General features: G+C 31.9%; 1 long non-coding RNA gene across 1 annotated transcript; it reads left to right on the forward strand.

Moving 5' to 3' along the window:
• The first annotated feature begins 294 nt into the window (after positions 1 to 294).
• Positions 295 to 11045, forward strand: LOC134700881 (uncharacterized). Its single transcript, XR_010103980.1, has 5 exons — positions 295 to 546; positions 2297 to 2385; positions 3851 to 4030; positions 5521 to 5628; positions 10835 to 11045. It is a non-coding gene; the product is annotated as an uncharacterized LOC134700881 (long non-coding RNA).
• The last annotated feature ends 294 nt before the right edge of the window (positions 11046 to 11339 follow it).

Raw genomic sequence — 11339 nt, forward strand, 5'->3', positions numbered from 1 at the left:
ATTATGAAGCCCCTACATCACCAAATTATTGTCATGTCTTACTTAAATCATTACTGTAATATGAATAGCATGTGCTAAAAATATATTTCGATTTGACTGTTGCAAGTTCTTCTTGACATGTTGTCTCCTGAAGTGTGTGAAATACTTATTTCCATGTGTAAAAAATATTGATCGTAAATGATCATAAATATATGTATGAACGCTTGGCAAGTGGAATACGAAAACCCGGAAATATCACCGTTGCCGTTTTTTACACTATGACGCAACTCATCCATCAGGCATATTGGACGCTCGTCTGCTGCTGAATTCATGTTTTACAGTTGAAAAGAATGGAAAGAAATATAGTAGTCCGATAGATAATATGAGGACCTCTTGTTTTTCAAAACTGTTGGGTCAAAAAGTTATTGTAAACAGATATATTGAAATGGATTGCTTGTCGATTAACTGGAAGAAAGCGGTAAACGAAACGCACACAAACAAGAAAGTTGTGTTTCTTTTTGATGTAATACATACCCACTATTTTGTACTTGGAAAGCACAACGAAAGGTAAATATTATCATGCACATATTTAAGAAGATGCTAGTGGTGTACTATTCACGAAAAAAAAACATTTTACTTTATAAATTTCATCGCATGCAAACCCGAAAATCAGTCAAAGTCAGCTGACATAGCTGCGGAAACGTAGCTCTTCTTCTTTAATAGGCCATGGAAAAACAATTGGTGATTTCGTCTAACCTGACCCACTGCCAAAAGGGCTCCTTTTTTTAGCAACCCTTTCTAATTCTATATATGTTCCCACACTTGTTGGTTAAGCTATCATGCAAGTTATAAACACCTTCAGATATTGGCTCATTGAACTTTTTATATTATTTATATTTACAAGAGCAACACACACACACACATGTTGGTGTATGAATACACAATGTAGGAGTGGGCGTGTCGCCATAAAAATTGACAACATTGAAAATAAAACTTATACTTTTAACCAATCAGAAGACAGTGAATACTTCAAATTTATTTATCGGAAAATTGGTTTTACGTTGGCATGGTCGTTGTTGTCCAAAGACATTTGGTTTTCACACTCTAACTTAATTAAAAGTAAATAGAAATCTTTGAAATATAAACACAAGGTTCATGACCATAAAAGGAAGGTTGGGATTGTTTTTGGGTGTTTTGGTCTCAACAGTTTAGGAATTAGGGGCCAAAAAGGCCCAAATAAGCATTTTCTTATGTTTTCGCACAGTAACTAAAGTACAAGTAAACAGATATCTATGAAATTTTAACATACGGTCTATGACCACAAAAGAAGGTTGGGATGGATTTTGGGAGCTTTAGTCCCAACAGTTTAGGAACTAGGGGTAAAAAAACCAGGTCCCAAATAAGCATTTCCTTGGTGTTTGCACAATATAAACTTTAGTATAAGTTAATAGAAATCTATGAAATTTAAAAAAAAGGTTTATGACCACAAAAGGAAGATTTGGATTGATTTTGAGAGTTTTGTTCCCAATTAATTAGGGGCCAAAAGGGTCCAAAATTAAACTTTGTTTGATTTCATTAAAAAATGAATTATTAGGGTTCTTTGATATACCAAATCTAACCGTGTATACAGATTCTTAATTTTTGGTCCTATTGCAAAATGTATTGAAAGGGTCCAAAATTAAACTTTAGCAAAAATTGGTTCAAATCAGGGTCCAAAATTATTATATTCAGTATTGTGCAATAGCAAGAAATCTTTAATTGCACAGTATTGTGCAATGGCAAGAAATTTTCAATTGCACAGTAGTGCGCAATATCAAGAAATCTCCAATTGCACAGTATTGCGCAATAAGAAATATCTATGTACACTAAATTGAAAAATAGCAAGAAATTTTCAATTGCACAGTATTGCGCAATAGCAAGAAATATTCAATTGCACAGTATTGTCATGTTTTCAAATTGGTCTACATTAAGGTCCAAAGTGTAAAAAATTAAACTTTGTTTGATTTCAACAAAAATTGGGGTTCTTCAATATTCTTAATCTATTAAAAGCGTCAAAAGAAAAAAATAATAGTCTTTCAAGACGTCACACTTATTTGGACACCTATATACATGTACTACCCAGAAATTAGAAAACACTGATACAAAAATAAAAATACAAATTTAATATATATCCATGAATGATATCTATTGATTTAAAATGATGTGTTATTTCTTAAACCATGATTGAAGATTCATATTTATTATTAAATTATTATGTAATTTATGTATTTATTTACTGTATCATAATCCAATGTAATCTATTTGGACTTTTTTTTAGCTGACTCGAAATCATGCTGTTTGGACCCCCTCTTGTACAATGTACATAGGAAGTGGACTCCTTGAGAAGGTGAAAGGTCTGCTTTACATGTACGTAATGTTTATATAAAAATACAAAAATGTGGTGATAGTGAATGAGAAAATAGAAGAATTTTTAAAAGTGTAAATTCACTTTTTTAGCTCACCTGGCCCTTAAGTGAGCTTATGCCATCACTTGGCATCCGTCGTCGTCTATCGTCGTTGTAAACTATTTCAAGAATCTTCTCCTCTAAAACTACTAGGCCAAATACTTCAAAACTTTAACTGAATGTTCAACAAACATGGTCGCCATTGCTAAAAGTTTTAGAGCATCTAGTATAAATTTTATATTTCATTTCCTTGTATGTCAAGAAACATAGCTCCTTTGGCTAAAATAGAACATAGGAGAAATGATTTTTTTTTACTTTTGAAGAAAATATGATGATTCAAAGAACATATTTAAATAAATTGAAAAGCCAAAATAATCATTAATGAGAGATTTAACCAAAAAAATTAAGGTGAGCGATTCAGGCTCTTGAGAGCCTCTTGTTCCACTCCTAATAAATCTGTCATATTGTAATGATAATAATATTTTAATTAAGTAACTATTTTCAAAATAAAATATTGTTTAACGAGAAAAGAAAACTCTCCACCAGATATCAGTTGACATTAAAGTTAACTGTTAACAACAATGGGTCACTTTACATCCTGCAACAATGAACCAATACTGCATATTCAGGTTTTAAAGACCCTATTTGAGAATCACAAATTTGTTAATCAATTCAAACAATTGATACAAACTAAAAGACTGATCATGATTTATACAATGCAAAATATAAAAAATGCAGAACAAAAAAAACAAAATATGATAAACAGCAACGAAAGACAAATGGAACCACTGAATTACACTAAAAGGCTTCTGACCATGGGACAGACCCATTCAAAAGGTTGTGGTGGGGCTAGACTAGTAGTTTGTGGTGTCAAACCCACATCCTTTAATTGGGGGCGGGTCAATTTTTCTCATTTCAGATTTCATAAATAAAAAGATAATTCCTTCAAACATTTTTTTAAGAGGATTATAATATTCAACAGCAAAGTGAATTGCTCAAAGGCAAATTTTTTATTAAGTTCATTAGACCACATTCATTCTGTTTCAGAAACCTACATTGTATGCTGTGTCGTCAACTATTTAGTTACAATCCAAATTTAGAGCTGAATCCAGCTTGAATGGTGTGTCCATACTTGCCCTAGCCATTCAGGGTTCAACCTCTGCGGTTGTATAAAGCTTACCCTGCGGAGCATCTGGTTGGCTTATATAAATACATGTATCACTGAAACAATTGCATTCAGAGCAAATCTGACCTGAGGTTAAAATGTTCACCAGGTTAAGAAGATCTATCATTTTTTTCAGGGAAAGTTTGTTGGTCTAGCTTAAAAGATCAAAACTAATATCAGCCAATTTTGCTAGATCAAATATTAAATGCAATTTTGGCAGATATTATAAAGTCTTTATTTCATTAAACATTATTTCTTTTAGCATTTTCAATGGATGTACAAGTACAAGTACTTTGAGAAGTAGGAGAAGCTAATCAACAGGACCGAATTCATTTGGGTCATTGCTGTCTAGATTATATAGTGGATTCATAGATTATCAAATTGATTTATGTGCATATGAGCACAGAGGAGCAGTATTCAATGAATAATTTTGTGAGGAGAGGTATGTCTATATTAAAAATGACGACTTTATTTGATATAAATTGTGTTCTCTTTTCAAATGCGGTAAATCTATGTACATGTAGTTTCCAAGATTTGTTTTAAAATTTTAAGTCATAGAGTTCCAAGTTTTGATTCTTGTTGTGGGCAAGTTTGAAAATTATCCATGTTAACAGTTAGAAGTGAGATTTTTTTTTTTTTACAAAACCATAAACAATTTGTTGAGATTGATGATGAGGTCAGTTTAAGGAAAGCAAGAAATAAGTTATGGTAAAGTAATTAATATTGTGCAATTGTAATAATAAAATAGGGTTATTGCATGAAAATTGTCCTGATTAGAATTTTATATTGCACGAACTTGCAAGTGCAAAAAAAAAAGATTTATGTTCTACAAGGGACAATATTTCCCAATATTCATGCAATAATTTTGAAGATTTATTGCACTGGGTCAGTGAAATATTAGAATTTATTGCACGCTAGCTATTGGTTACTTTCTGTTGGAAATATTATATTTCTATGCAATAATTCTCCTTAGTGCTTAACTTCAATGTTGACAAGTTTCTAATTTCTTGATACAGGTCTGAATTTGGATTGTAAATAAATATTTGACATATTAAAGGTTTCTGAATAAATGTAGTCAAAGAACTTGAAATTGGTTACACAGCTACTTTTGCATTGGTAAGTACTATATCTGAACCAAAAATATGTAGTACTGGAAATATTTAGTACCATTGTGTTACTTTAAAATTATCATAATATTAAGTTCCTTTATTTTACAGTACTTGATTTGTAATTGAAAATTAAGTTCTACAGTACTTATTTATACGACCCCAAAATATTTTTGGGATCATATAATGGTATGATGTCATCTGCGTCATCATCGTCTGAAGACACACAGGTTTACGGATAATAACTTTAGTTTAAGGATCTTCATGAAACTTTTCAGAAGGTTCAATACCACCAAAGGAAGGTTGGGATTGATTTTGGGGATGATGGTCCCAACCGATTAGGAATTAGGGGCTCAAAAGGGGCCCAATTAAGCATTTTCTACTTTCAGTATAATAACTTATGTAGAAGTATTTCGATTGCTCTGAAATCATACCGCAATGTTTTAAACCACAAGTAGAAGGTTTGGACTCATTTAAGGGATTATGGGGCCAAAGTTTAGGAATTGAGGGCCAAAAAGGGGTCAAAAAAAGCATTTCTCTAGTTTCAGGACAATAACTTATGTGTAATTGTATTGATCTCTCTGAAATTGTACCACAATGTACCATATAACAAAGGGGAGGCTGGGATTAAGTTTTGATTTATTGCCTATAATATGTAGGAATTAGTGTTCAAAAAGGGCCAAAAAGAAGCATGTTTCTAGTTTCCGAACAATCATGACAATTACTTGTGTTTAAGTGTATGGATCTCTCTGAAATTAAGTCTCATACTACATGTAGTTTTTGTCTGGACTTCTTGATTAATTTATATACATATATACAATTTTAGCTTGTTACCAAATGAAAGGAAAGGACAGTATTGACAAGGATTGATATCACTGGTGAACATGTATGTCATGTAGGTGTGAAAGTCCGGCAAAACAGAACTGATATCAAAGTAAGTTCATCTGTAGAATTGCAGTTAATTTAGATACTTTAATGTTATCTACCTAAAACTGTTCATGTACACTGTTAATTATTTTTCTCACTCAGATTCAATGCATGCATCAAGCCTTACTCTGCTCCCCTCCTACTGCTCCATACACACACACTTGAGATGTCAGAAATTCAGACTATCATCGCATTTAAATTACAAACTTTCCTAGTCAGACGTATTGATAAGTTAACGTTGTAATCATTTAGAAAACTTTAAAATATTTGCCACTGGAAGTTAAAATAAGGGAAAAAATCAACCAATTAATGATTTTGCATTAATTAACAGAATAAATTTGCAAACATATAGCAATTTATTGAATTAGATTATGTAAATGGATAAACCCTTCGCGCTTTTTCAATGATCCAGACTCAACCAATAATTATACTGCAATCAGCTATTTTACTATACAGATAAAGCTATACGTATAAACGTTAGCTTTATACGTCAATGACCTCAACTAACCTATAAGCCCCGCCTCCTTTCCGGACCTACGTTACGACCATGACAACGTAAAGTAACAATGGTCAAACTTTTATCAATTTAAACTTTTATGTCTTCACATTGGATATTTATATACCATGTATATCAAATGTTATTAATTAAGTTCATTTTCCCTTTCTAATTCCTTAATATGTCAATGTCTTACTGCCTGGATTCATATGGAAATACCCCAAAATGGTACCCCAAGAGAGAAATACAAAACACTTTTTTCTACAATTTTTTTTATATATTTTTTTCATTTTTTATACGACCGCAAATTTTGAAAAAAATTTCGTCGTATATTGCTATCACGTTGGCGTCGTCGTCGTCGTCCGAATACTTTTAGTTTTCGCACTCTAACTTTAGTAAAAGTGAATAGAAATCTATGAAATTTTAACACAAGGTTTATGACCATAAAAGGAAGGCTGGTATTGATTTTGGGAGTTTTGGTCCCAACATTTTAGGAATTAGGGGCCAAAAAGGGCCCAAATAAGCATTTTCTTGGTTTTCGCACTATAACTTTAGTTTTAGTTAATAGAAATCTATGAAATTTTGACACAAGGTTTATGACCACAAAAGAAAGGTTGGGATTGATTTTGGGAGTTTTGGTTTCAACAGTTTAGGAATTAGGGGCCAAAAAAGGGCCCAAATAAGCATTATTCTTGGTTTTCACACAATAACTTTAGTTAAAGTAAATAGAAATCAATGAAATTTAAACACAATGTTTATGACCACAAAAGGAAGGTTGGTATTGATTTGGGGAGTTTCAGTCCCAACAGTTTAGGAATTAGGGGCCAAAAAGGGACCCAAATAAGCATTTTTCTTGGTTTTCGCACCATAGCGTTAGTATAAGTAAATAGAAATCTATGAAATTTAAACACAAGGTTTATGACTATTAAAGAAAGGTTGATATTGATTTTGGGAGTTTTGGTCCCAACAGTTAAGGAAAAAGGGGCCCAAAGGGTCCAAAATTAAACTTTGTTTGATTTCATCAAAATTAAATAATTGGGGTTCTTTAATATGCCGAATCTAACTGTGTATGTAGATTCTTAATTTTTGGTCCCGTTTATAAATTGGTCTACATTAAGGTCCAAAGGGTCCAAAATTAAACTTAGCTTGATTTTAACAAAAATTGAAACCTTGGGGTTCTTTGATATGCTGAATCTAAAAATGTACTTAGATTTTTTATTATTGGCCCAGTTTTCAAGTTGGCCCAAATCGAGGTCCAAAATTAAACATTGTTTGATTTCATCAAAAATTGAATAATTGGGGTTCTTTGATATGCCAAATCTAACTGTGTATGTAGATTCTTAATTTTTGGTCCAGTTTTAAAATTGGTCTAAATTAAAGTGCAAAGGGTCCAAAATTAAACTAAGTTTGATTTTAACAAAAATTAAATTCTTGGGCCTCTTTGATATGCTGAATCTAAACATGTACTTAGATTTTTGATTATGGGTCCAGTTTTCAAGTTTGTCCAAATCAGGATCTAAAATTATTATATTAAGTATTGTGCAATAGCAAGTCTTTTCAATTGCACAGTATTGTGCAATGGCAAGAAATATCTAATTTCACAATATTGTGAAATAGCAAATTTTTTTTAAATTAAGAGTTATCTTTCTTTGTCCAGTATAGTAAGCAAGAAATATCTGCAAGAATTTTTTTTAATTGGAGTTATCTTTCTTTGTCCAGAATCAACTTAAATCTTTGTTATATACAATATACAATGTATATTCAATTTTTACTACCAACTGATAAATTTAAATAATCTTTACCATTCAGTGATAAAAAGCAGTTTTTTTACATCTTAATATTTTATGATGTATTTAAATGAGTAGTAATTTTTGCTAACTCCATTAGAATATTTTAATTGAAATTAGTTTTGGAATAAGGGAAAGGGGGATGTGATTAAAAAATTGGGTTCAATTTTTCTCATTTGAAATTTCATAAATAAAAAGAAAATGTCTTCAAACATTTCTTGAGAGGATTAATATTCAACAGCACAGTGAATTGCTCTAAGAGAAAACAAAAATTTTAAGTTCATTTGAATACATTCATTCTGTGTCAGAAACCTATGCTGTGTCAACTATTTAATCACAATCCAAATTTAGAGCGGAATCCAGCTTGAATGTTGTGTCCATACTTGCCCCAACCGTTCAGGGTTCAACCTCTGCGGTCGTATAAAGCTACGCCCTGCGGAGCATCTGGTTAATTTATGAAATTTAAACACAAGGTTTATGACCATAAAAGAAAGGTTAGTATTGATTTTTTGGAGTTTTGGACATAACAGTTTAGGTGTAAGGGGCCCAAAGGGTCCAAAATCAAACTTTGTTTGATATCATAAAAAATTCAATAAATGGGGTTCTTTGATATGCCAAATCTAACTGTGTATGTAGATTCTTAATTTTTGGTCCTGTTTTCAAATTGGTCTACATTAAAGTCTAAAAGGTACAAAATTAAACTTAGTTTGATTTTAACAAAAAATGAATTCTTGGGGTTCTTTGATCATGTTGATATGCTGAATCCAAACATGTACTTTGATGTGCTGAATCCAAACATGTACTTTGATTTTTGATTATAGGCCCAGTTTTCAAGTTGGTCCAAATCAGGATCTAAAATTATAATATGAAGTATTGTGCAATAGCAAGAAATTTTCCATTGCACATTATTGTGCAATAGCAAGAAATTTTCTATTGCACAATACTGCAAGTCTTTTCAATTGCACAGTATTGCACAATAGCAAGAAATATCTAATTGCACAATATTGTGCAATAGCAATTTTTTTTTTAAATTTGAGTTATCTTTCTTTGTCCAGAATAGTAAGCAAGAAATATCTAATTGCACAATATTGTGCAATAGCAAGACATTTTTTAATTGGTGTTATCTTTCTTCGTCCAGAATAGTAGTTGAATCAACTTAAATCTTTGTTTTATACAATATACAATGTATATTCACTTTTTACTACCAACTGATAAATTAAAACAATCTTTACCATTCAGTGATAACAAGCATTTTTGTAATACTTTTAGTAACTTTACCTTTATTTTAAAGATTTTAAACATAAAATACATGGTCAGCATGTGCACTCTTAGGTCTTGTTGAGGCACAGGTTACCTATGAGATGTATGCTTAACATGCTTTCACAATTTTGTAAATACTTGTTCAACCTACAGCTTGTATTTAATAAAAGCTCTTCCTAGTTAGGGTTATGGTAGTTTAATCATAATTCCTCCATCATTTGCCCATTGTTTGAGTAATCTATTGATACTGTTTCTGCACATTGGTATATGAGACAGTGAGTACACACACAACTTTCTTTTAAGATTTCTTAAAAGGAAAGGCTTACATTAGTTTGACAGCAACCTTACAACAAAAAGTACAATAAACATGGACATGACAGCAGTTTTTACACAACCCCCAAAATCACATCATCGTACGATATTGAAAATAAAATTAAAAAAATGTTCCAATATTATTAGGGGGGAGGTCAATTTGCAACAGCATAGTGTAGTGCACAAAAGCAAAAAATGGATATAAATTCAAATCAGATATCTAATTAAAGTTCTTTGACTCCATTTATCATATTTATTCTTTGTCAGAGAAACCTATTATTTGTCAAATATTTAGTTACAATCAGAATTCTGACCTGTATCAAGTGCTAATATTTTGTCCATTTTTTCCCCAACTGTTCAGGGTTTGACCTCAGCACTCCTATCTCTGCACTTGCAAAACAACTTATTTTAACATGCTAAACTAACATTTTGCAATAGGCATATATGTTGTAGGCTGTTTGGGACCTCTTAAGTGTGTTACACTATTAATTAGGGCCCCGACTAAAAGTTGGGTCGCCCTATAGTGATCAGTGTCCGTCCGTAACACTTTAACTTTGTGTCCGCTCCATATCTAGAAAACCATTATGATTTCATACTTCATACTTTACATGTTTATTAACCACCACCAGAGGGCGTGTCATGATGTATGTACAACTTCCTAGGTCAAAGGTCAAGGTCAAAAGCTTTGGTTTCAGTTGACAACCCCGTGTCCTGTGATGAAGATCGTGTCCGCTACATATCTAGATAACCGTTCTGATTTTATACTTAATACTTAACATGTTTATTAACCAACACCAGAGGGTGTGTCATGATGTATGTATAACTGCCTAGGTCAAAGGTCAAGGTCAAAAACTTTGGTTTCAGTTGACAACCCTGTGTCCTGTGGTAAAGATCGTGTCCGCTCCATATCTGGATAACCTTTATGATTTCAAAGTTTATACTTGACATCCATTTTAACCACCATCAGAGGGCGTGTCATGATGTATGTACAACTTCCTAGGTCAAAGGTCAAGGTAAAAAAAACTTTGGTTTTAAGTTGACAACCCTGTGTCCTGAGTTGAAGATTGTGTTCGCTCTATATCTTGGGAACCGTTTTGATTTCAAATATTATACTTGACATCCATTTTAACCAATACCAGAGGGTGTGTCATGATGTATGTACAATTTCCTAGGTAAAAGGTCTGTCTGTCTGTTGGTCTGTCCATCGCTTACAATTTTGATTCACACTATATTTATTTACCCAACGTTATTGACAGCGGGGCCCACAGAGATGGCTTCCATCTCAATGATATCTAGTTATTATAACATTACTTCATGGAAGTTAGATTTTATATTTTTTTATGAATATTTAATTTCAGATACCATCCACAGTGAATATGGTGAAGAATAACCAATACATGTACCATGAATACAGGACATGGAAGACCTCACAAACTTGGGAGTTTTACAAAAAATAGAACATTTAAATTTACAAAGAAGACATTTATTTTGACATTCATAGACTTGGAAAGTAAAGAAATTAGAATGTGAATAAAAATCCTTGGAAATAAAATTTTGAACTTTGAAGAAGATTGATGTTTGTTTTAAGAAAGTTTGAAGAAAAAGGATACATTCAAAACTGTAAAAAGGAAACATTTCGGTATTCTCAATTTATACTCTGGAGATCAATTACTCTTGATATATAATTTAAAAAAGATCCTATAAAAGTAAGGAAATTTGGTTGAATTGCCAATGAGAAAAATATCAAACAGAGTTCACATGATGTGAGCAATTATAGGTCACCATATGTCCTCCAACAATGAAAAAACCCAACTATAAAGTGTGTTGTGAAAAGGTTTGGACATGACAAATTGAGAAACTAAG

The sequence above is a fragment of the Mytilus trossulus genome, unplaced genomic scaffold (genome assembly GCF_036588685.1).
Source record: "Mytilus trossulus isolate FHL-02 unplaced genomic scaffold, PNRI_Mtr1.1.1.hap1 h1tg000187l__unscaffolded, whole genome shotgun sequence".
In the NCBI taxonomy this organism is placed as follows: Eukaryota; Metazoa; Mollusca; class Bivalvia; order Mytilida; family Mytilidae; genus Mytilus; species Mytilus trossulus.